Source organism: Canis lupus, chromosome 10, assembly GCF_011100685.1.
Source record: "Canis lupus familiaris isolate Mischka breed German Shepherd chromosome 10, alternate assembly UU_Cfam_GSD_1.0, whole genome shotgun sequence".
Lineage (NCBI taxonomy): Eukaryota > Metazoa > Chordata > Mammalia > Carnivora > Canidae > Canis > Canis lupus.
The window spans coordinates 70,296,037-70,322,151 of NC_049231.1; the positions used below are offsets into that span (position 1 = coordinate 70,296,037).

The 26,115-nt window shown below is 49.4% G+C and overlaps 1 long non-coding RNA gene across 1 annotated transcript; it reads left to right on the plus strand.

The window, feature by feature from the left end:
* The first annotated feature begins 375 nt into the window (after positions 1-375).
* LOC111097814 lies at positions 376-11,945 on the plus strand. Its single transcript, XR_005366296.1, has 4 exons — positions 376-450; positions 4,942-7,732; positions 8,045-9,063; positions 11,289-11,945. It is a non-coding gene; the product is annotated as an uncharacterized LOC111097814 (long non-coding RNA).
* Positions 11,946-26,115: the final 14,170 nt, after the last annotated feature.

Consider the following 26,115-nt stretch of genomic DNA (forward strand, 5'->3'; position numbering starts at 1 on the left):
AGGGGAGGGGGGAGGGACGAGATGGGGGAGGGGGGGAGGGGGGATGGGGGAGGGGGGAGGAGGGGAGGGGAGGAGGAGGGCAGGGAGCGGGGAGGAAGGGGGGAAGGGGACCAAGGGAGGGGCGCAAGGGGAGGGGAAGGGGAGGGGCGCAAGGGGAGGGGGAGGGGAGACGGCGGGGCGGAAGGGGATGGGGGAGGGGGAACCGCAGGGGGGAGGGGATGGGGGGAGGCTCGCGGGCAGGCGGTTGTCCTCCCTGCGCCTCCAACGAGCATCAACCGCCCCGCGGGGCCGCAGAAGGCCACTGACGTCTGGACACCGGGACACGTGGCCTCTGTGACCTCCGCCGTGACCCCCGCCGTGACCCCCGCCGTGACCCCCGCCGTGACCCCGCCGTGACCCCGGTGGCGTGGCCTGCCCGGCTCTCCGCGGCTGCCTCCGCCCCTCCGCCCGGTAAGAGCAATGTGGGGGGGGGGGGTCCCCGTCAGGCCTCTGGGTGGGGGAGGAACCGCTCCCCGGGCCGCCGCGGGGGCCGCCGCCCTCCTTCCGTCGGGGCCGAGGTGCCGGGACACCGTCCTGCGCCCGGGGGAGCCGAGGGGAGCCCGGCGGCGCGGGGAGAGTCGGGCAGGCCTCGATCGGCGACCCGGGGTCACGCCTGGGCCTGAGGCGCCGCCCCCCCCCCCCCCCCCCCCGCCGGGCGCCCGGAGACGACGCCTGAGGGGAGACCCGCGGGGCAGCTGCGGCCCGGCCGCGCCCTCACCTCGAGGCCCGGGCTCCGTGGAGGCGGAGGACCGCGGAGCCGCCGACCGCCCTCACCTGGTCCGGCTGCGCCGAGGAGCCGCCGGCGGTTCTCGTCCGCGGCAGACGCGCGCACGGATCCAGACCCTTGGAGGAAGTGTCAGAGTCCGAGGAGGGAACCGCCAGGAGCGAAGCCCGGACGCTGGATGGGCGCAGGGAGCACGGAGGCATCTGGGCTCCCACCGAGCGTTGGCAGTTTTAACTCACCTTTTAGAAGACGAAATACAACGCGGGGCTTTTAAGGGCCGCACTCGGCGCTGCTACAAAAATCAAAAAACAGAAGAAAAAATAAATGCAAAACAGACGCCTGAGCGGCTCAGCGGTGGAGCGTCCGCCTTCGGCTCAAGCGGTGACCAGGGTCCCGGGATCGAGTCCCGCGTCGGGCTCCGTGCGTGGAGCCTGCTTCTCCCGCTGCCTGGGTCTCTGCCTCTCTCTGGGTCTCTCAGGAATAAACAAATTAAAATCTTAAACACACACACACACACACACACGCACACAACTGCCCTGTCTATGCCAAGTAAAAGAAATCTGATGAGATAATATCATTACGAGAAAATGAAAATTTGCACCAAAAAAAAAAAAAAAAAAGGAGTATATAAACAGGATTATTTTGGCAAAAACCGTTAGAGATCTAGGAGAACTACGGGACAAATTATGACCCATTTGTGTGGCCGAGGTCACCTTCGTGGCTCCCGTGGAAGCGTGTTCCCGGTTACCCGTGGCCGTGTACCGTCGCCTCCCACCCTGGGCCACGTGCTTGCTCAGTTCAGTGGGACTTTAGTCAACAGGGTGGTATCGGCAGAGACTTAGAAACGCTCCCGTGCATTGGAGCTCGCTCTCCTGGAACGCTTCTGCCCTCGTGGGAGAGGCAGCGCAACGCGTCTCCTAGAGGACGGGAGGCCGCACGCAGCAGGACCAAGCCGCCGTTCCTTGGCCCAGCGCCGGCCGGTCCGCCAGCCGCATTCGCTGTGACAGCGGAACCAGGCAACTCACAGAACCCTGACAAAGAATCAAATGTCACTGTTTTAAACCATAAATTTTGGGCTGGTTTGTTACGCAGCGATAGATAATGGCTGTGTTTTATGAAGCCTGAACGTCTCTTTCTGCCTGTGGTACCCGAAAACGGTAAACATTAGGTGAAGTCAGGATGAATTCGAATAGTTTATCTAATACAATTAATCTAATACATACAGAGCAAGGTGTCCTGTTCTGCAAATATGAATACATTCCTTTCCAGTATCCTTAGAAGACATTTAAGGATCCGTTGTATGCCGACCCTCCAATGAAACCTTAACAAATTCCAAGAAGGAAAAACTGTTTAGGCTACAGTCAGTAACTGTAATACAATTAGGTTAGAACTTAATAACAAAAGGACAATTTACATACAGTCACTTGGAAATGAAAGGTTTTTTTCCTAAGTTACTGTAGGATCGAAGAGAAAATTAAAATCGTGCTACAAAGTAAGTGATGAAAACAGTTGAGATTCAGCCAAAGCTATGCAAAGAAAAATCTGTAGCCACAAATCTTATTATTAAGAAATAACAAAGTAGGGATCCCTGGGTGGTGCAGCGGTCTGGCGCCTGCCTTTGGCCCAGGGCGTGATCCTGGAGACCCGGGATCGAATCCCACATTGGGCTCCCGGTGCATGGAGCCTGCTTCTCCCTCTGCCTGTGTCTCTGCCTCTCTCTCTCTGTATCTGTCATAAATAAATAAAATATTTAAAAAAAAAAAGAAATAACAAAGTAAATGAAATAACAATTTAACTGAAATAGAAAATTAAAAAAAAGAGAAATCTAAGGAAGGCAGAAATACAGGGTCACAATTAAGGCACAAATTAATGAATTAGGAAAAGCAAATACCAGAGAATAAATGCAAGAGCATTTTTGAGAAGAATAGTAAAAGCATGGCAAGACCAGTCGTGAAGAGTGAAGAGGAAACATGTACGGTGTTGCGGATGAGAAGTAGGATAGAACATACGCAGAAGAGATTTCTTATTTATGAGAATATAGTATGTGTAACTCAATGAATTTGAAAAATCTCACTGAAATGATTCACTTTTCTACACAGATGTAAATGCCAAATTGGCTTAAGAAGTAGAAACTGGAAAAGACTAAGAATCAGAGGAGAAAAGGAAAAATTGTCAGATAATTACTCCATGAAAGGTGCCTGTTCCACAGTCATAAAGTGTATTTCTCTTAGTCCTTGCGTAATCTAATGTCCTTGCTGTTTAAAACGGCCCAGAACATAAAAGTGGATAGAAAGCGTCCCCATTCAGTCTTTCTTTCCATTTTTTTTAAAGATTGATTTATTTATTTTAGAAAGGAAGAAGGGGGAGGGGCCAAGGGCGAGGGAGAGACAGTCTCTGGCTGACCCAGCCGACCTGTGGCTGGATCTCAAGACCCTGGGATCGGCACTTGAGCCCGACTAAGAAGGGGGTGCTATAACGGCCTGCGCCACCCAGGCACCCCACCCAGTTCAGTATTTCAAATTAAAGTAACCCTGGTATCTCAGACTAACAAAAGTAGTAAAAATAAACAAAAAGAAGGTGAAAAACCAAGCTACAGACCCATCTGACTTGAGAGCACAGATGAAAAAAGGTAGATAAAATGCTAGCACGTCAGATTCACAACATTATTTAAACCAATTTACTACAACCCGAGCACCTGGGTGGGTCAGCGGAGGAAGCAGCCGACTCTCGATCTCAGCTCAGGTCTTGATCTCGGGGTTGTGAGTTCGAGCCCTGTTTTGGAGCATGGAGCTTACTTAGCAAAAAAAAGAACGAACAAACCAAAATACGCAATTTCCTGTGACCAAGCAGAATTTATTCTGGTAATTCAGGCAATATTTTATCAATGTAAATAATTACCTTTTATTTTTTTTTAGAATTTTTTTTTTTTTTTTTTTTTAGTCTATGATAGTCACACAGAGAGGGATAGAGAGAGAGAGAGAGGCAGAGACACAGGCAGAGGGAGAAGCAGGTTCCATGCACCGGGAGCCTGATGTGGATTCGATCCCGGGACTCCAGGATCGCGCCCTGGGCCAAAGGCAGGCGCCAAACCGCTGTGCCACCCAGGGATCCCAATAATTACCTTTTAAATTGAGATATAATGGACATATAACACGTTAATTTTAGCTACGTGACATAATGATTCAATATTTGTATATGGTGCAAAATGATCACCACAAGGTGTCTAGTTAACACACGTCCCACGTGTAATTAGACATCTTTTTCACATTTTAAAATCAAAGATAAAATATAGTTATCTCTATAGTTATGGGAAAATTTCTTAGTTAACTAGAAATAGGCTACTTCACTAGCATAAGGAATACCTGTGTCAAATGGGCACCGATAAAATCCTTAATTTGCAGCTTTAGAAGCATTCCTGTTAGCAGGCAGGAAGCAACCAACGATGCAAATGAACGTTCTTGGTACAATTCGGTTTGGTGGTGGAGGACTTTAAGGTTTTTGGTACTCATTAACTTTCCACATTCTTTCTTTTTTTTCTTTCCGAAGATTTTATTTATTTATTCATGAGAGACACAGAGAGAGGCAGAGACCCAGGCAGAGGGAGAAGCAGGCTCCCTGCAGGGAGCCCGACGCGGGACTCGATCCCAAGACCCCGGGGTCACGGTCTGGGCCAAAGACAGACGCTGAACTGCTGAGCCCCCCCCCCCCCCCCCCCCCCCCCCCCCCCCCGCCCCGCGCCCCTTCCGCATTGTTTCTGCGGGTTTGCGCTAATCCCTTCACCGCACCACAGATCTGCTCTATTCTTGGGCCCGCCCGCCCCAGGCTTTACATTCTCTGTCACTAATCTGTCTCTCTCTGTCCCCCAACTGCTTTGCATTATTTTAGCTTCGTAGTAGGTTCTTACGTGTATTTTAACCCTCCCCCCCACCCCCATGTACACACGAGATAGGACCCCAACTGCCCTACAGAAAAGTTCAACAACTGAACGCTCCCACCAGTTGTGTGGGAAGCGGGTTCCCCTATTCGGTATTTCCCCAGCCAAGTCGGTAGAAATCATCGGTTCTGGGGTCACATGTACGTTTTGCAGAGACTCTGCTGTAAACTGTGAGGCGTCTTCCCCGCGCTCCCGCACTGCTCTGCTGTACTACGTCCATACCTACGTCTGCCTACGTTCACAGGCCGAGTTCTTCGAGTGGACAGGCTTCCTGAGGCTACGCAAGGACCCGGGTTAGCAGCAGCTGAAACGAGCATTCATCGACGTTCACTGCACCACGTCTCACACTGGAGTCTTTCATCCAGTTGCCGTGTCCGGGGGATTCTTCACAACGCATCCCTAGCCGGTGTGCAGGAGCCACGTGCCGGCCGGCCCCGAACACGGCGGGATCCGCTCGAGGAGAAGCAGACCAGGCCGTGGGGGCGCAGCCCTGGTTTCTTTCAGAGAGGAAGGCAGTGAAGGCGGTTTGGAGGGATTCGGGGTGGCGGGGAAAGCCAGGGGGGTCTCTCCTTTCTTGTCGCGGTGGAGACGATCGCGGGGTGGCGGCGGCTGAAGAGTGAACACCAACTGCGGGCGCCACAGCCATGGTGGCAGGAATCAGGCCCCATGGCTCCGGGGACACAGGGCCCCAGTGTGCGCCGGGCCTGTGATGGGCCCGTCCGCGCTCCGCGGACAAGGGCCCTGTGTCTGCCACCGTCCGACACAAAGGACAGAGGTCCCCTGTTTACTTTGGATTAGAAGCGTTCAGATGAAGGACAGCAAAAACATTTGAGTTTTCCCACTTCTCAGCTTCTTACAAAAAAAAGCAAATTGTAGTGAATCGGGGACTTTTTGGCATCTTCCCTGAATAAAAATCAATCACGCTGGATGGCTGAGGGGAGTCGTAAAGAGCTTCCTTGTTTGTTTATTTATTTATTTATTTTCGATTTATGGGGCTTAAAAGCTAAGAAGTGGCAGTGACCGAGTAGGCGCCTCAATCGTCCATTCATTTCCCAGGAAATGGGGCATTCCCAGTGCCTTGGTCAGCTGGAACAAGTGACCTTTGACCTTTTGCAACAAGCCCAGCATAGGCTGGGAGCACCCACAGACTCGGGGCCACGGCCCGGCCTCCTTCCCTTCCGCCCCTCGTCCCTCTTCCCTTCAGCTCCTCGTCCAATCCCCGTCTCTTGGGGAGGCCTGCAGAAGTGTGGAGGGCTTCTCGGGCAACGGACTCTTTACACCGTAAAAGCCAAGATGCTTCTGCATCAAAAGGCTGCGAGACTGCGGGGCCTGGGCTCCGAAGGCCGCAGTCACACGGCTCGAGTGGCGCGGGCTTTCGTAGTTTCTGGGTTCGGATCCCAGTCCTGGCACTACCGAGCCAAAGCTTCCCGAGCCTTCCCACGTGCTGACTCTCTCACCGTACCCCGGGGATCCCCTGCCCCTCGGCGCGGAGCCCTTGATGCGGCCGGAGCCAGACGAGGGGTACTCAGAGCCTGACGCCTGGCTCGGGACGGTGGTGCGGCACCCGGCATGCCTTGCCCTGGCGAAGCCCCGCTTCGGGGGACCGAGGTGTCCGGCCTGACGCTGGCTTGTTCTCGAGAAGCCACTGCAGTATCAACAACAAAGGGGGACGGAGAGCCCCACCGGAGGGGCTTCTGCGCCGCACATCCGTCCCGGCCTCAGAGTCTGACGGGCCCTCTGGACGTGTGAGACCGAGAAGGGCCACCGTGATGGCAGGTGACCCCACCACCTTGTGCGCGGTGTGCCAACGAGCGGTAGGTGCGGAGGGAAAGGTGAGAAAGGTGAGGCTAGCTCATACCCGTGTAATCGTCCCCTGCCTGCCTCTGACATCATATCTCAAGTGACACCCGCTTGTCACGCGCCAGATCCGGAGAATTCCTCAGTCAGCTCCTGCAGGGACGCTCTCTGGAGCCTGGGCCCTCCGACCCCCAGCAGGGCCGGTGCCCACTGCTCCGGGGCCGCCGAGCTGTCAGCGGCCCCCGCGGGAGCGGAGAAGAAGAGCAAGCCAGTGGGTCTCGAGACGTAGCTGAGATCGCACTGAGCCATTCGGCCGCACGTCACGAACTTCTCAGCGTTCCAGGGGAGACGGAGCATTTCTCCCTACGATGGGGAGATGAGCTATTTCTAGAACAGAAGTGACTCCTCTGAGAAATAACCGGAAGGCACGGTCAGTAACAGGTCGTTTGGAGGTCTGCGCGACACGTCACCACGGCCGTTTCTCTGGCTGTAGACCAGCTCCAGAACCTTCTGTTGGTCCTCCCGGCCCTGCCTCTGCCCTGCCCCTCTGGCCGCCCGCGCCCCACGGCACTGACCTCCGCCCTTTGCCCTCACTCGGCCTTGTCCCGCCGCCTCCCGCCGGCCACCGGCAACGGGACGCGGGGAGCTTTCCGGTGACTGCACACGTAGTTCCGACGGGTGAGGTCTTGGATGCTGCCCTCGGTCTTAGGACAGTATGTCAACATTTTATTTATTGGTTTTAATCTACATTTAGTTGGCCTTTGTGCACACGGGATTCACTTCGTTTTTTCCCCTGGGAGCGCGCATGTCCTTCTCCACTAACCACGGTAACAGGAGTCCTGGCCTGAGGGGTACTCTGTGCTGCCGTTCTACTTCTTACTCTCATGTGGCTGGATCTCTGGTTTTTAATAGATTTAATTTAATTTTAATACACGTTTACAAATACAGTAGGAAAGAGCTCAGCACAACCGGGTTCCTGCCGGTGACCCAGCCTTCACCTGCGTCCTGAGACCGCATCCTGCATCGAAGAACGAGTGTGTCTGCCTCCGGTAGCTCTCGCCCGATCCTTGACTTAGGTATCACGACGATCTGGCCGGCTGGCTAGCACGGGCTTCCTGATGCCAGACAGGAATCTGCCAAGTGACCTGCTTCTCCAGTTGGGCGAGACCTTGGAATTCCCCCGGACGGGACCTCCTAGGAGGGACAGGTTCTGCGGTATCGCTGTTGGATCACACCGAGTAAGATAACCAACATCTCGCGCTCGTGCTACTGCTTACACAGAGCTTCCGAATAATTAGCTCACTTGATCCTTACCTCAACCTTGTGTGGTGAGCTGCGGGTGTAGCCCTGTCTCATAGACGTACTACCGAGACCCCGGGGGACTGGGGAGTTTGTCGGGGTCACACAGCCAGGAGGAGTCGAGGCGAGCATCCGAATCTTGGCCCCTGAGTTCCAAGTCCAGGGCGTGGCCCAGAGTGGGCTCGGTACACATTTGCCCTCCTCCTGTACCCTCCACAAGCTAAATGAAAGTCACTGCTTCTCTCTTACAGGCCGTCCCTCCCTCCAGGCGAGGGCGTGACCACCACCAGGACCCTCAGCAAAGAGGAATTAAAGACATGGTCCTCTTGTGACCTTAATTATTCAGATCTCAGAACTTTCTTGGCCTCTTTGGATTTTCCCTGCCAGCTCAGCTGATGAGACTGCTGTTTTATGTAATACCTGCATGAAAAAGAAAGGAATTCCCCCCGTTTTTCACAGAAATGACAGTTGGGCATCATTGTCACAAAATAATAGAAATGTTAGCAACCAGATTCACATGAGGACTAAGTGGCCCCCATGAGTCACATTGACTCTCATATTCCACTTTGTCCTTTCTATAGTTTTCTGGGTAACAGAGAAAGCTTTTTCTTTCCAAGTAACAGTGGGATTGGCAAAATTGGCAATGAAGTTGAAACTTGGAACCAAATTAGAGAAGATGGATCGTATGTAAAAGGGCTGATGAAAATGTGAAACTAGGGAAAAAAAAAGAAAGAAAATGTAAGACTTGGCTGCTTTATTTGTGGGGCTCAAACTGGGAAAGGTTAAATACCATAATTTTTCCATTTGTTTGGCATTTTGATTCTGAAAAGAAAGCTGGCTTTGCCCATTTTTTATTCCTAAAAACTTATTTTAAAAACGAGAGAGAGAAAGGAACAATTAAAAAAAACCAATAAACCAACCTTAGAACATGACAGCCACGAGCAGCTAGCTGGAGCAGCAAGTGACTAAGGGCGCGAGGAATGACGAGCATGCCTTCCTCTGGGAGGGGCTCCACCTGCGCGGCTCTTCGCACACAGGAATCTCACCCGCAGACACGTTCTCACACGTATGATGGTGGTGAATGATTTGAAAGAAATTGAAGGCAGAACAAAGAAGAGCCTGGAACACGTTTAATGATTTACCTGTAGATCATTCTGAACAACCTAAAATTTGGGAGACCTCTCTGGGTGCCTTGCCGCTTACACAACTCAGCTAGGAAGCAAGAGCCAACACCTGTTTCCTTGGGAATGTCTCCAAAAGTTCCAGGAAGGTAAGAAATATCTCAACACGAGATTTAGTTGAAGTAGCCCAACTCGCCAAGCCATGATCATAATCAAAAGTTCATCCTTCCAATTCATTAATAGACTTCTCACCCGCAACAACATTCTCAGAACACACACAGACTCTGCCCCCACCCCACCCCCCCGCCCCCGCGCCCTTCCATGCTACTGAGTCTAAAACTTTCCTAGTTAACTCCTGCTCCCTTTCCTGGCTCAGCCTAAATGTCCTCCAGGCAGGCTCCTGTTTGCTCAGACACGGTCAAGGCCACCCGTGGACTCTGCTAGTACCGTGCCGGCTTCTCAAGGGCGCTCCTAGCATTTCCTTTGTTCCCATCTCAGGGTGTTTTATCTGACCCCGAAGTGCAGATACTGATGCCCTTCCATGCTTCCCCACCCCTCACTAGGTCTCTTGGGCTCCCAAGCCAAAGTGGACTTTGGAACCATGAGGGATTGGGGCTGAAGGCTCTCCGTCTCCCAACGTGGGCTCTTCGGTGGCCTTTCGTGGTCAGGAGAGAATGGAACGTCAGAAGAATGGACTGCCGCTGCAGGGGCACGCGGGTCAGGATACGGGGCCGCCAAAGTGGGAGCCATCCGGCCTGAGCTATGGGCCCTACCCTGTTTTCCTGGATGGCATCAGCTCCAGGGTAGCAGGAACCACCAGGGTGAACCTCAACAACATGGGCACGTGGATTCTTAAGCAATATTTAATTTGACGTAGGAGAAGTAGAGGGGTCTTTTAGCTAAATTCATGACCATTATACTCACACCACAATTACAATTACACAAGGACTTCCAAAATTGTCAGTTTTACGTCCACCTTCCCCTTTTGGAAACTTGCATACCTAGCACAGCCTACAATGTGGCCGATTCTCAACCAACGTTCACTGCACAGATAAATGAGTGAATCTTTGAAAAATTCCTCGATCTTCCGATAACACAAACTCCCTTGTTGGAAGCTTTTACCAAAGCAAAATCATAAAACTACCGCCACCCAACATGTTTTTGAGAAGTCTACCTCAGCCCTGCAAGTCTAAAATCACAAATTTTGAAAAAAAAAAAAAAAAAAAAAAGGTGTTTTGGTGTTTGGGATTTTTTTAAAGGTAAGAAGAATAGAGACCCTTTTGCTAAGGGTGAGCCCCAGCCCCTCTGCATTAGATATGTTGATGAAGCTCACCCTCTACCTCTGAGGGTCCCCCCAGACCACCCTTTTCTCTTGTGTTTTCCCAACTTTAACCACCTGGTCAAATGCTTGCAAAAGAATAAACCCAGGAAGCAGGCTTGGGAAGCAAGCAGTGGGCACTGCAGCTCTCACCTCGCGGAGAACGTGCTGCAGGGAGGCCTCCACTCTCTGGGGTTTCAACTGGTGGGAAAGGCGGTGGTTCGGTGGTTAGGAAAGCGTCTCCTGAGGGAGGGGAGGTAGGAAGAGGGGTCTTTTTGTGATGAAATCAGCGAGTGACATCTGAGGTGTGTGGACAAAATCAGGTCCTGTAGAAATAGCTCATGATACGTGATGAGACAATAGCCCTCTCTGTGGCCTGGACTCTGTTTCCTTACACCATCCTTGCCCAACCCAAACCAAACAGTCCTATTTCACAGATTTCTGGCAACTTGCCTCTCTCCCTAATGACACACATATAAAAATAGGTAGCCACCGAGAAGTGACTTCTAGCTTTAAATGCCATTTAGCCAGCAGCGAATGAGACGGCCCAACTTTTTTTTTAAATGATATTTATGAAAATGAAGAGGAAGACAAGAACTCAAAAAATACTAGAAACTTCAACCCAATCAATGGTTTAAGTAAATTTAGAAAGCATTTTCATGAATTCTAAAGTGGGACACGTGGGATTGGTGCAAAGCGATGCAGGTAAAATCTCACGCAATAGAGGTCTAGAGGAAGCCAGTTGCCCTACATTTTGTCAGAGACCCGGAGATTCAAGGTCTGTACCTAGTAGAACACGAGGCGGATATTCATGCCATGGAAGTGCTGCTCTTCGAGGATGCTGATGCGGCATCTATTTGGAGGCAGCTCCTCCCAGGAAATAACTGGTCAGGAAGTGTTTGGACACATGGGGGAGGGATGGGAGGAAGGAGAACCAGCAATTTTGTATTATATCCTGGGAGGTGCACTATTTATTCACAAGTTAAGCACAACAGGCAGGGGTGGGGGCAGGAGGCTCACTAATGGCAGTATGCACTATCCACTGTGGGTTTGCAGGTGACTCCTCGGGTGAGACGACTGGAGAATTAGGTGGGGGAACGTGCTGCCTCAGGAGAATGGAGCCACGGCAGGTGCGTGCCTGCCAGAAACTGAAATTTGATCTGGACGCTCTGCGTGCCAGCTCGTACTCCAGGGCTGAAGCCTGCTCATCACACGGTAGACTGAGAATGTGGCCGAGGGCAACACACTTTTGCTCCCTGATGACCAACATCTATCTGGAAAGACCATCTTCGTTCAAGATGAAGGGGAAAAAAACCCAAGTCCTACTGTTTACACCTGAAAATGGGGCATATGTAAAAAATCCTACGGATCAATAGAATTCTGAAGATTCTTGGGAACAACCTATGGTAGAACTAGAAGCAAATTTCAGGAAGGTTAGCACTTCAATAAAATGCAAGAAGACGTGGTATTTCCTAGGGTGATCATTTAATTTATCCTATTTAGAGTGAAAGTGAAGGGCTATTCATAATTCTATCAGTTACAGGGCAGTATCTCTCATGAAAAGAGAGAAAGGCCCCAGAGGCTCCAGTTCCCCGGCGTCCGAGCTCCAGCCATCATCCGACTACGACTGCATGAGACCCCAGGAGCATAGAGCTAAGTCCTGCCTGCATTCCTGACCCACAGGAACAAAAGGATATAGTAAAATAATTATTGTTATATGTCACTACATTGTGTTTTTTTAAATTTTATTGAGTTATGATTGACATGTAAAAAGTTGTGCATATTCAACGTATACAACTTGGGGCATAAGTGAAACCATCACCGTCATCAGAGCCATAGACATATCCATCACCTCCCAAAGTTTTCTTCCATGTCTGTTAGTAGTAGTAGTAGTAGTAGTAGTAGTAGTAGTATTTATATTATTATATAAAAGTGTGCATGTGTAGTAGGACCACTTAACATAAGATCTACTTTCTTGGCAAATTTTAAGTATAAAATGCAGTATTGTTTTTTTTTTAAGATTTTATTTATTTATTCATGAGAGACACACAGAGAGTCAGAGACACACGCAGAGGGAGAAGCAGGCTCCATGCAGGGAACCCGACATGGGACTCGATCCCGGGTCTCCAGGATCACGCCCTGGGCTGAAGGCAGGCGCCCATCCACTGAGCCGCCCAGGTGTCCCAAAATGCAGTATTGTTATTATAGGTACAATGCTGTGTAGTAAATCTCTTATTTACCTTATTGCTCTTATGAACTGAAGCTTTGTGCTCTTGGGCGATCCCCTCCCCATTGCATCCCCCTCCTCAGCTCTGGAAATCACCGCTCTACTCCCTGCTTCAGTGACTTTGCCTCGTATACGAGTGAAGTCATACAGGATACGTCTCTGTGTCTGGCTTACTTCACTTAGCGCCTCCAGGTCCATCCATGTTGTCACAGAAGGCAGAGTTTTCTTCGTTTTTAAGGCCGAAAGCACTCCATTGCCTGTGGCTCCGTCTGCTTAGGCTGCTATAATGGAAGAGACGGGGTAGCTCATAAATAAGTTCCACATTGTGGAGGCTGGGAAGTCCGTGACCAAGGTACTGACAGATCCCGTGTCCGATCCATTTCCTGGTTCATAGTTGGTGTGTTTTCACTGCGTCCTCACGCGGTGGGAGGGAGAGGTGGGCTCTCTCAGGCCTCTTGCAAAGCGCACTAATCCCTCGTAGGAGAGCTCCACCTTCATGCCCTCACCACGGCTGGAAGACTCCAGTCCTAACGCTATCGTCTTGGGGGTTAGGATCTCAACCTAGGAATCCATGGTGGGGTGGGCACAAACCTCAGGTCGATAGCCGTATGTGTAGACCAGGTTTTCTTTCCTATTTATCTGTCACTAGACTTCAGGTTGTTTCCACACCTTAGCTATTGTGGGTGCTGCTGCAGCGAACACGGGAGTGTGGATATCTCTTCAAGATCCCAGTTTCTATTCCTGGGGATGAATACCCCAGAAGTGAGATTGCTGGATCACACGGCAGCTCTATTTTTAATTCTTTGGGGACCTCTATGCTGTATTCCAATTTACATTTCCACCTCCGTGTACCCTTGTTCCCCTTTCTCCACATTGTCACACACGCTGATTTTTTTTTTAATTAATAAGAGGCATCCTGGCAGGAGTGAGGTGATGTGTCATTATGGTTTTGATTTGTGTTCCTCTGATGATTAGTGATGCCGAGCACCTTTTTATATGCCCGTTGGCCATTTGTATGTCTTCCTTGGAGAAATGTCTATTCAGATCCATTGCCCATTTTTAAATCTGATTATTTGTTCTTTTTTGCTCTTGAGTTTAGGAGTTTGTTACATATTTTGGATGTTAACCCCTTCTCAGATATGTAGTTGCAAATATTTTCTCCCGTCCTTTAGGTGCCTTATCATTTTGCTGTGATTTCCTTTGCTGCAAATATTTTTTTTCTGTATTGTCCCAACTCTTTATTTTGCTTTTGTTGCCTATGATTTTGGTGTCATATGCAAAAAACCATTGCCGAGACACATGTCAGGAAGGTTTTTTTCCTGGAGGTTCCAGTTCTAGATGGCAACCTAGGAGGCTCCTGAACTCACCTCCTCCCACGGACACCCCACATCTCTAGCTACACATGGATAAATTTCCTCAATTCCCTCTGAGAGAAATCTAGAAACTAGCTGAATGATTCCTACACGTTGAGAAAGTGAGAAAACACCCACATCACAACGGGCAGACAAGGCTGGAACCTTCCCGTCATAACCTTCACTCTAGGCACAGTTCCATACAGTTGGGAGGGAACACACAACTCCCAGCTTCTCCATGGTGAGCAAGGGGTTTGGACTCAGCATCCAGTACCACAACTCTCACGACCTCCACCCAAGGGATGGGCCCAGACACCTATCCCTAAAAGCATCCAGAAGACCCACAAGACTATTGCAAAAAAAAGAGAGAGAGTCCTAAGGGACTCATGAGGACCTGCTATGGCTACGCCCCAGGGCTCAGCAAAGGGGAAGCAGACAGAGGCACCCATCTCCCAGTCGCCCCCTGAATAAAACCTATGTGCCCACTTCAAAAGCTGCTGCCCAGGGCCAGGCTTCCATGTATCACACATCTAGGGGCTGCCTGTGGCCCTCCTGGAGACGGGGGAGGCCGAGGAGGCTGGCAGGGACCATCTCTACCTTCTCCCGCTGGCCTGCTCCAGGTCATCGGTGTCTTCCTGGAAGAGGTTTGGGCACATGCCCTGGCTTTTGTGGCCGCTGCCAGGGGGACACACCCGTTGATCACCTGGCCCTTATGGTCAGCGGGACGTGCATTTGTGGTCCCACAGGACTGTGGCAAACAAAGAGACAGTTTCAACCAGCTATCCCCCCAGGGCTGCAGTGGAAGCAATAGTAGAACATTGAGTCATACGCCTTTCAAGTTGTTGGTGACCAATACTTCTGGAAAAACACCCACAGCAGTTTTGAGGTTATGTCCTTAAGTAGAACGACAGTAATCACATGCATAAGGACTCAGCCTTTGCACTGGGGACATCTTGATGTTTATGAGGTAAAAACATAATGATGTTTGGCCCTTTATTGACTCCCACAGCAAAATGTGGCTGTGTTCTTTACTAGAAAACATGCTAATAGCACCCAGAGCCTTCACACTGTTTGATGTAAATACAGTTGAGAGGCTATCAAAGTGCATTCATTCATTTATTCATCAACACCGAGCGCTTTTACACCAGGCACCATTCTAGGCGCTCATGCTACGGTGGTAGAAAATAACCTCCAAAAAGCTCTTGCCCTCGTGTGGCTCACATTCTAGTTAATAGATGATAAACTAATAAAATATAAACTATGTGATGGTGATAAGTACTATGGAGTAAAATAAAACGGGAGAGGGAGAGAGAACAAGGTGGGCAAGTAGCTCTTTTTAAAAGGGGTATTCAGGGAAGATTTCACTAAGAGATGACATTTGAGCAAAGGTCTAAAGGAGGGGAGGGAGTGAGCAGTGCAGACATTTGGGATAGAGTGATCTGGGGTGAGGGAAAGTCAGTGCAAAGGCCCTGATGCAGGGGAATGTGGCCTTGAGGGGGAATAACAGGAGGGCAAGGGAAGCAGGGGGAGTAGTGGAGACAGAATTGGAAGCGGGGCAGGCTGTGCAGGGCCCCGTGGGCCATTTGAAGGACTTTGCTCATTGTTCGAGTCGATGGGAGCCACTAGCGGCGTTAGGCAGAGGCGTGACGTGGCCTGAGTTATGTTTGACAAGGACCACCTTGGCCATGACGTCGAGCACAGGACGAGGGTGCGGGAGTACACACAGTAGGGTCGGGCACAAGGCTCCCGCAATGCTGCAGGTGGAGGAAAGAGGTGACTCGGAACAGGGTGATTCCTGTGGAGTCGGGGGGAGTGCGCGGAAAAATACTGCTGGTGGATTGGAACGGCGAGATTGACGGATACGTGAGAGAGAGAGATTTTTGGCGCGGGCCACTGGGAGTTTGGAAAAGCCATTTCACTGACAAGGGGAACACAACGACAACCATGTACCAGGCGTTGTTCTAGTTGCTTAGGAACTAGAACATGATTGTTTTGTGGCGAGAATGTCAGTTTTGGACAAGCTGAGTCTAAGAGGAGATAGCTAAGCAAAGATGTCAAGTAAGCAGCTGGAGATAGCAGTCGGGCAGGAGGCACGCATTTTAAGCCCGCATGAAGCCAGAGGCCTGCTTATTAGCTGAGATTTTGTCCTACCCATACTGAAAACCAGCAGGAAAAGGCAAATTATCATTTCTGTAATTAAAGCTTTTGGGATTAGGTGGTTTCGTCTCAATCACACAGCCGTAAATAACAGATTGCATCCATCTGGCGACCCACCCATGCTTCAGACCACAACTGTGTTAACCTCAACCTCCGCAGGAATCGCTCTAGTGCTCTGCTGTGCGTCGAAATGTGATCTAGAGAAACATCAGTATCCAGTTTTTAACTAATGTGGTAGTGGTGAACTAAGTCCGAGTGGTGGATCTAATGTTGAAAAATGGCCTCAAGATCAGGGCATTCGGGAACTCGCCCATAGATGCCCTAGCCCCTTGCATAGGACCTGGGGCCATCAAATCAACACACTGGGACAAACACGTTATCAGTCTATTTTAAAATCGTTTCTGTGCCTTTCTCAGACTATTTCCCTTTTAAGAAAAAACACGATGGTCAAGGTCAAGGTCAGGGGACCTCAGCAGCCTGCGGTGGTCACAGTGGGTATGCTGTGGGCGGGTGTCCAGTCTCAGCCTCGCTGTCTCCGGCTTTGGAAGCCTGGCCTGGGTACCAAGGGCAATACTCGGGTTTCCTGAGTAGGCCCGTGGCTTCTAATTAAGGGCGACCCAAATGACAGTTTGGCCACCATGGAGGTTACGTTTCCACCTGAAAATTATGAATAATCACCTTCCATGTTGTCATGAGCACTCTGTAAACAACTTTTTCACTATTTCTTTACCTTTGCCAACTTTGACTTTGCATTTCTTTTTTTTAAATATTTTATTTATTTTTATTTATTCATGAGAGACACACAGAGAGAGTCAGAGACAGAGGCAGAGGGACAATAGGCTCCATGCAGGGAGCCCGATGCGGGACCCGACCCTGGGACTCCAGGATCAGGCCCCGGGCCGAAGGCAGACGCTCAACCGCTGAGCCACCCAGGCGTCCCTTACTTTGCGTTTCTTCAGATATTAGTGAGGCTGATCATTTCTTAATATATTCATTGGCAGTTCCTTTTTTTTTTTTTTTTTTTTTTCAGAGAGAGAGAGAGAGGGAGAGAATCCCAAGCAGACTCTCCTCTGAGCACAGAGCCTGATGTGGGCGGATCTCACGAGCCCGAGATTATGCCCTGAGCTGAAACGAAGAGTCGGAAGCCTACGCGGCTGAGCCCCCAGGTGCCCTCACTGGCGGTTCCTGTTTCTCCTTCATGTCCTGTCACTGCAGCCGATATTCCTGACACGCATAGCCCGTGGGTTTTGTTGCTCGTAGACCATGGATTGAATTTGTCTACTCTGTGAGAGCTTCCCGTTATAAATAGTCTCTGAATACGACCTTTAGCACCTTTTTAAGAATATTTTATTTCACTTCTGCTGGTTGCAGTCCTCGTGTCCTGATGTTTTAAACAAGCTAATTTGTCAACCCTACACACGGCCATCTGGAGATTTCATTGCAGTCTCCTCTGATATTATGCATGTGCTCCACTTGTGGGGTTGGTGGAACCCAAACAAGATATCCGTGGTCATATCCGTCTCTGAATGGCCCCAAGACAGCATGTACCTGCACAACCCCCTTTAGCCTTCCCAACTTCCACAGTTTGGATTCCGCACAGCCTTTAAGAGCAAATGCCTAAAACCAAAATGCCCAACTCGTTCTCTGCACACCTTCTTACACCTCCTACGCATTTGGACATGGTGGGTGCACGCAGGGCTGGGTGATGAGGGAGTAACTAGTAGGGCCTCTGGAGGTTATAAATGCTGCTAAACTCAAGATTCCTGCGGGAAATAACAAGCTATTTTAAGCAAGCCAATGACACCCTTGTGACACCCTTGCCATCACCCAAGTGTAGGTATTTCTCAAGCAGCTAATAGCAAACCCTCACAAGCCCCACGCGCTTGCTCGGAGTGGTGGCTGTCCTTGTCCAGTTGGGGTAGCTGTAAAAATAATCCAGCCTTCACCACGCAGAGTCCACGCGACGCGGCGCGGCTTCCTATGGGCCCCACGGGCTCGCTGAGGGCAGTTGCTGTCCCCCTCACTCGCTAAAACTGCTGTGACTGCGCCCCTGTGCCACATTTTAGGGAAGGTCATACACAAATTAATAGATAAACCCAGTCTTCTGTAGAAGCTCCCTAGGTTGTTGTCGACTGTTTGCTACTAGCTCCAAGGGGGTAAGAGACATCAGCAAGGCGCACCTTCGACCCACAGCAGAAGGGATGGGTGCTGGGCTCTCCAACACAATTAGTTCTGCACCAAAGTGTCAGTTTGACCACCAGGTGCTAAGAGAGAGAAGCAAAATGGTCAATACTTTTGAACCATGAAGTCACTTTCCAGTTTGGGAGCTGATTCTCGGAGATGCCGCGACAGGACATCAGGGGCCACGGAGAACTTGTATCCTGATGAGGCCTCGGCCGACCTGCCCGCATTGTGCTGCTTAAAGCATCTACTTCAACTGCATTAAGTTGATCTTTATCCTAATGTCGCACGTGAAGACCCTTCTCCTGCTGCCCATCTCTGTTGCTATGCCAACAGAGGAGCGCGTATTATATATAGACACATGTATTTGTAAATATATATATGCTTGCTGTGTGTATGCTTGTAAATACATATATTTTTCCTTCTTTTTTTTAAAAAAAGATTTTATTTATTTATTCATGAGAGACACAGAGAGAGGCAGAGACCCAGGCAGAGGGAGAAGCAGGCTCCATGCAGGGAGCCCGACGTGGGACTCGATCCCGGGACCCGGGTCACACCCTGGGCTGAAGGTGACGCTAAACTGCTGAGCCACCCAGGCTGCCCTATATTTTTCCTTCTTAACCAGCCTATTGAATAATAAAATATGTTTTATTATTACTAACTTTAAGCACATATTTAAAATCTGTGGGATAGGGATTCCTGGGTGGCTCAGCTGTTTGCCACCTGCCTTTGGTCCAGGGCGTGACCCCAGGGTCCCGGGATCGAGTCCCACGTCGGGCTCCCTGCATGGAGCCTGCTTCTCCCTCTGCCTGGGTCTCTGCCTCTCTCTGTGTCTCTCATGAATAAATAAATAAAATCTTAAAAAAAAATAAAGCCTGTGGATACTGTTATCTGTAAACTCAAGCACCGTGGTCTGACAGGAAGCATAAACCTCGCAATTTCCCTTCCTGGGATCAAAGCTGATTCTGCGATGCTGGAGTCGAGTTCTTGGTGAAGAGGAGAATCTGAAAACTCCAAACCAGAACACAGAGCTGGAGCTTCTTAAAAACTTCCTGAGTTTATGTGCACCTTCGGATCTGTCTTTGGAAAGTGTAGTCACAGTCAGGGGTTGGAAGCTCTAGGATGTCAGGAGTGTGATTTTTTAAAAAAAGATTTATCTACTTATTTATTTGAGAGAGAGAGAGAGAGCGAGCGCACAAGTGTGAGACACAGAGGGAGGAGGAGAGAGCATTTCAAGTGGACTCCGAGCTCAGGGAGGCGTCTCCCCGGGTCCTTGGTCTCACAGCCCGAACCAAGAGTTGGATGCCCAACCGACTGCACCACCGGGGCACCCCAGTAATTTGATTTTTCTGTTTTTAGAGATTTATTTATTTGTTTTAGAGGAGAGTGCGAGTGGGAGGGGCAGAGAGAATGTGGGGCCGACTCCGAGCTGAGCCTGCCGTAGGGCTTGGTCTCACGCCACGGAGCTCGTGACCCGGGCTGACACCCGGACTCGGCCGGCCAACCGACGGAGCGGGTCTCATGCCCCGCAGCTGGGTGTCGTCGGGGGCGAGCCGTCTTGCAGAGAGTGTGGGACACGATGCCTCGCGGCGAGCTGTGCACGGGGCTTCCACGGGGCTCCCCAAGCGGGCCCCCCTCTTCCTCTGCTCTCCGCTCATCAGTCACATTTTCCCAGCACCCAAGTCGGCGTCGAACTGCTCCCCCGTCGATGGTGTCAGAGTCAGAGAGCACAACCACGGTCGAGCCATCGGCTGCGAATCACGGCCGGCACACCCGCCGCTGGGCCGCGCACCTTCCCGGCGCTGTATTCTTCCTCCTTCACTCGCTTCTTTGAAGCTCTTCCTTTCCTGCTGTAGGCCTGGCTTTCTGACTCACTCTTTTCCTTCCCTCTAAAGGACTTTTTTTTTCTTTTTCTTTTTTTTTTTTTTCTAAAGGACTTCTTTTACCACTTATCGTGAAGCAGCTCTACTGGCAACGGGTTCCCTCAAGTTTTGTTTGTCCGAGAAAGTCTTTACTTCGCCCTCATGTTTGAGGGTCAGGCTCACGGCACCGGACGCCGGACACCCGGCATGTCTGGCTGCGCTGCCCCTTCGCTTGCAGGTCCCGGAGGCGAAGTCGGAGGTGATCTTGTCCCTCTGTCGAGAAGCTGGGTTTTGGTTTTGGTTTTGTTTACCTCTAGCTTCTTTCATGATTTTTAAAATCTACCTCCAGTTTTTCTGTAATTTGAAAATGACACGCTTAGGTATAACCCTTGGGCATCCGCCTTCCTCGGTGTTCTCTAAGCTTTCTCAACCTGAAAGCCATTTTGGGGGAAAATCTGTCATTATTGTTTCAAATATTTCTTCCGTTCCTTTCTCTTGCCTCCTGGCGTTCTCATGACGTGAACGTTACGCCTTCTCTGGTTGTGCCACATCCTTGGGTATTTTGTTCTGTTTCCTCAGCCTTTTTTCCTCTTCGCTCTTCTGTTTTGAAGGATTGTGTTGAGATAACCCGGAACTCAGATTCTCTCCGTAGCTGTGTCCGGTGTCTACGAGCAGCCTGTCAAAGGCAGTCTCCATTCCTGTCACCGTGTTCTGTTTCTAGCTTTCTTTCAGAAAAATTCTTTCTGAGGACTTCCACCTCCCTGCATGTGTCCTCCTTGGGTCTTGGGAGCTGCCGACTTCCCCGCTGGAGCCTTAGCATATTTATCGTCTTTGTTTAGATCATTGGCCTGAGCATTCCGGCACCCCTCCCAGGCCGGCTCTGATGTCTGCTCCATCGCTTCAAGTTGCAGCTTTGTGCTTACGCAGCCTCGGCATTCCTGCTGGATGGCAGGACACGTGTCCCGGGGACAGGGAACCGCCTTCAGCAACGCGGTCGCCAAGTGTCGGGGCGGCGGGGAACTGTTCTTTGGTCCCGCGATGAGATCCCAGGATTTTGGTGAGCCCGTGCCTCTGGGCTGTGAACGTCACGGATGTTTAGAGAAGCTGTTAGGGGAGGAGGATGGCTGCAGTGGGCCAGGGGCGGGGAGGCTGCAGATTCAGGCAAGCCCCAGGGAAATTCAACCCCTTTCCTGGGCTTTCTTTCCACTTTTCCGAGGTTTTTCTCACCGCTCACCTTCGCTCCACCCCCAGAAACAGCGATTTGAGACTTCCAGAGGGGACGCCTTCTCTCAGAGATACGTCGGGGAGCGGTAGTTTGGGTGGAGGCCTTGAGCACCCTGGGAGGGAGGGAGGCCTTGGACACCCCAGTTTGGCTCAACCATAGTGGCGACAGGCCCCCTTGCAGAAGGAGGGTTAGGAAACGACCCCAAACCATTTGCGGGGCGGGCTGGGCGTGCAGCGGGCTGAGGGACCGCCCTGGGATGGTCCTGAGGGGGGCACGAGGGAATTAATCAGGAGCCTGTGGCCCGACTGGGGAACGACGGCTGTATTCTCACAGTGTAAGGCTTCTGCTCCCGGTGAGAGCGGAGGGGCCGGAGCCCCCCCAGCAGTCGTCCCTCTGGGGGCCTGCGGGTCCTCGCTCGCCTGAGGGCCTGCTCCTGCTGCTGAGACACGCTGGCCACGCTTGCCGGGGTGGGCGGGGACGGCCTGGACGGTGGCCTCTCGGCAGAGCCACGGAGCGGAACCCACTGCGGCTTCCAACCCCCCGCTAGCCAGGGGTCCCCAGAATTGGGCCTGAGAAAACAGGGAAGACTCATGTGAATAGTTCACAAAGAAAGTGTGGAGGCGAATGCTAGTCTCCAATGTAGTCAAGAGATGCGCTCGTGACAGGTCCCCGCGTGAAACCAGAAGCCAAGGGGACAGGTAGGGAGGGGAGAGGGCAGGGCAGTTTCTTCTTGGGGCCATGGGAAGATTCTAGAATTAGAGTGCGGTAAGAGTTGGCAAGCTGTAAAGTTACTGAAAATCACTGAATTGCACACTTAGGGCATGTGAATCTTTACCACAAAAGCTGTTAAATTAAAAAAATAAAAAGGCAGGGCATGGAGAGCTGTTCTGGATTCAAGGAGTCCCTTCTCCCGCGGGTCGCACAACTGCTGGAAGTCCAGCAAAACCCAGGGCCGCGCAGAAGGTCGCGGGGAATCCCGTGTCCTCTGACCCAGGCCAGCGGGTGGCAGTTCCTGGCCGCGGATTTTGCCTCGACCTCATGGAAGGCCTTCTGACTGCCAGCAAGGCCCCGTCGGAACAAGAGTGTTTGTGGGGCAGAGCGCTCCTGGTCCCGGGGTCAAGCACTGGGCTCTCCCGAGAGGGTCCCTGCAGGGCGCTGGGTGACAGCCCTCCCGGGGGCAGGGCGGGTTAGGCTCTGAGGCTCCGGCTCCCTGCCCTGATGGGGAGACCTCCTTCCCCCCTGGCTCCGTCTGTCCATCCCAAAGCCAGGATGGTCTTTGCTGCGCTTCTAATTCACCCGGAAGGGGATGTTTGTGCGCTGCTCGCAGATGTGCTGACGGGAGAGACCAGAGGGCCTAGGAGACTCCCTCAAGCCCTAGACTCAGGTAATAACAGGAACTCGGCAGCCCACAGACTGCAATTGTGCCTCCATAATAATAGTAATTAATGTAAGAATAATAACTTCATTTTCGATTTCCTATTGCCGCTTGTGTCCTGGGCAGCCAACAAGCCACTTCTGGCCTATGACCCTATGGTAGCTTGTAGGTTTGTTTGTTATAGCATTTATGGTTTCCTAAAACATTATAAAAGTGCTATGTTGCCTATTAGAAAAGGCAGAGAGTAATGAAAGATAATAGAAACTACACAGGAATTCCACAAGCCAGTGTTACCCTATTGACATATATCTTGTTATATTTTGTTTTATGAAACTAAAAATGTGGTACGCATACTTAGTAAACGGATTTCTCATTTAACAGTAGAAAATTGCTTTTCCAAGTCACTAAGGATGCCTGCAAGACATTATTTTTAATGTTTGCCTAGGATTGTATACAACAATACATATTAATATATTTAATGTATTCCCTATTGTTTTAGATTTAGATTTCTTCTATTGCTTTTGCTAATGGCCATGAGGTTTTTGAGGTCAAAGCTTTTTTTTTTTTTTTTAAGTCAAAGTGCATATTTTTAATACAAATGCCCTGGAATGGACACCACATGTTCAATTTCTGGTTCAAAAATATATAAACATTATTCGAGTTTTTGATCTTTATTTCCAAATTGTCCTTCAAAGAGTTTGTGCCTGTTATACTCAAATTAGCAGGGTAGGAAGACACTCATTTCCTATGTCATCTATAATTCTAGTTATTATTTTCATTGTTAAGTGTTTATCAAATTGCTAGGTATACAATGGTATCTCATTTTTAAAAATTTGCATTTCCTGGTCATTTTTTAAAAATATATTTTATTTATTTATTTATTCATGAGAGAGAGAGAGAGAGAGAGAGACAGGCAGAGGGAGAAGCAGGCTCCATGCCGGGAGCCCGACGTGGGACTCGATCCCGGGACCCCAGAATCACACCCCAGACCAAAGGCAGGCGCCCAACTGCTGAGCCACCCAGGGATCCCCATCCTGGTCATTTTCAAAAAGGTTTACTTATTTATTTGAGTGAGAGAGAGAGAGAGCGCACACATGTGTACCAACAAGCAGGAGGTGGGGCAGGAGATAACAGCAGCAGACTCCATGCTGAGCGCAGAGCTCTACCTGGGGCTCCATCTCACAAGCCTGAGATCGAGACCTGAGCCAAAATCGAGAGTCAGATGCTCAACCAACTGAGCCACCCAGGTGGGCATTTCCTGGTCATTATTGACCTTGACCGATTTTTCATGTATCATGTGTTTTTTTGTCTTTTGTGAATTTCATGCTCACGTTTTTTGTTCATTTTTCTCTCCCACCATTCATCTTTTTCCTATTAATTTATAAATGCATTACATATACTATGGATGTAGAATCTTTGCTTCCTTTACTAATTGCAAATATCTTCTCCCAAACTGATATTTGACTATTAATCTTGGGAATTTTTTTGATATCTTTTTATGTTGTTGAAATTTAGTGATCTAGTTCTTTCATAACATCTGTCTTAGGAAGTCCTTCCCCACCCCCAAAATATATGTAACTATTTCTTTATTTTCCTTAAGGGTTTTTATAATTTCACTTTTTACATTTACATCTTTAATCTACTCGTTGAGATGCTGAATTATTGTGTGAGGTAGGAACTTCATTTTTTTTTCCCAAATGGTTAGCCATTTTACCAATTATTGAAAATTTTATTCTTTATTTATTTAGTTTGAAAGATCACCTTTATCACACACTATAGTGTTATGTATATTTTGATCTGTTTCTAGACTTTCTAATGTTTTTCATCAATCTTTTTGTCACCAAGCTTCTATTGCTCCAAGACTATCTCAACTAATGTCATTTATTGTAATATATTGTTTATTTGTATATTGTATTGTCTAAGTGGGCAAATTGCTGCTTATTTCATATGAAATTTATTTTTTAGATATTTTGCAGTTTCTGTAACTGTGGTCATTGGGAATCTTTCTTTCCATTGGATATTTTGAACAAGTTATTAGTGATATTTAGTAAAACCTTTGTTTTTTTTTTTTTGTTTTGTTTTGTTTTTTTTAATTTTTATTTATTTATGATAGTCACAGAGAGAGAGAGAGAGGCAGAGACATAGGCAGAGGGAGAAGCAGGCTCCATGCACCGGGAGCCCGACGTGGGATTCGATCCCGGGTCTCCAGGATCGCGCCCTGGGCCAAAGGCAGGCACTAAACCGCTGCGCCACCCAGGGTTCCCAAAACCTTTGTTTTTAATATATATTTTTAGAGCATAACTACTAAGCACTCTCCTATTATTCATATTAAAATATTCTTTCATAGAAAGCAGAACAATAATTTATTCCAAAAGATGACAGATGAATCCTGCAGACAGTTTGGTACAGTACCATCAGGCAGGAACACGTCTTCCCTCTGAATGTATTATTTCTGATTGTCCCATTGGAGTCTGGAATAAACACTTATCCGGAATACTCTGTGGTATATTTTCAAAATTATACAGTTCAAAAAGATTTGCTAATATTTTATTTAGGAATTTCCTCCCTGTACTGATAATAGAAATTGATCTGTAATTTTTATTGTCACTTTCATCTTCAGGGCTATGTTAGCTTTATTTTATAAATTGGTTTATTTTATAAAGCAGAAAGCCCTTATAGTTTTATACTCTCTGGGGCAGTTTATTTATTTTTGTAAAGATTTTATTCATTTATTTGAGAGAGAGAGAAGGAATGAGTGGGGGGGTGGGTAAAGGGAGAGGGAGAAGCAGACTCCCTGTTGAGCAGGGAGCACGAGCCCAGGACCCTGGGATCATGACCTGAGCCAAAGGCAGACGCTTAACCTACTGAGCCACCCAGGCACCCCACTCTGGAGCAATTTTTAAAAACTTTCCTTCATTATTTTTTCTTAATGGCGTGACATAACTTTCCACCAAATTGTTTGAATCTGTCCTTTCAGAATACTATATCCCAAGTCACTGGGGAGTGCTTCTCCTCAGTGTTTAGTCTCTGCCCAGCCTTATATTTTGTATCCTTACATCTCATGTCTTCAAGCTCCAGTCCGAGATGTTCCCCCTGTTTCTTGCCAATACCTGTGAATTAGGTCTTATAATTCCTGGAGCAAGAACCATATTTATAGCCTCGGGCTGGTCTGAGACATGATCATGGTTGTCAGCCTGAGCATAAGTAGAAGGGATGAGAGTCGACACTGCAAGGTATCTGCCTCAGCTGAGGTCTTTGCAGAGTCTCCAGGCAAGAGGAGATTGCTCCCCCTGATTAGGGAGAGGCAGCCATTCTCCTAGGGCAGACAATTCAGGGGGGATCTAGGGGGTTTAAAATCATTAGAGTCATACATTCGAATGTCCTCATCCTTGTCTCACAAATTCATTCTTTCTTGTATCAGGGCTCTGACTCTAACATGCGACACATATTACGGATACATATTGCTTCATTTTCTATTCTGATAGCACAATTAGATCCTGGGCC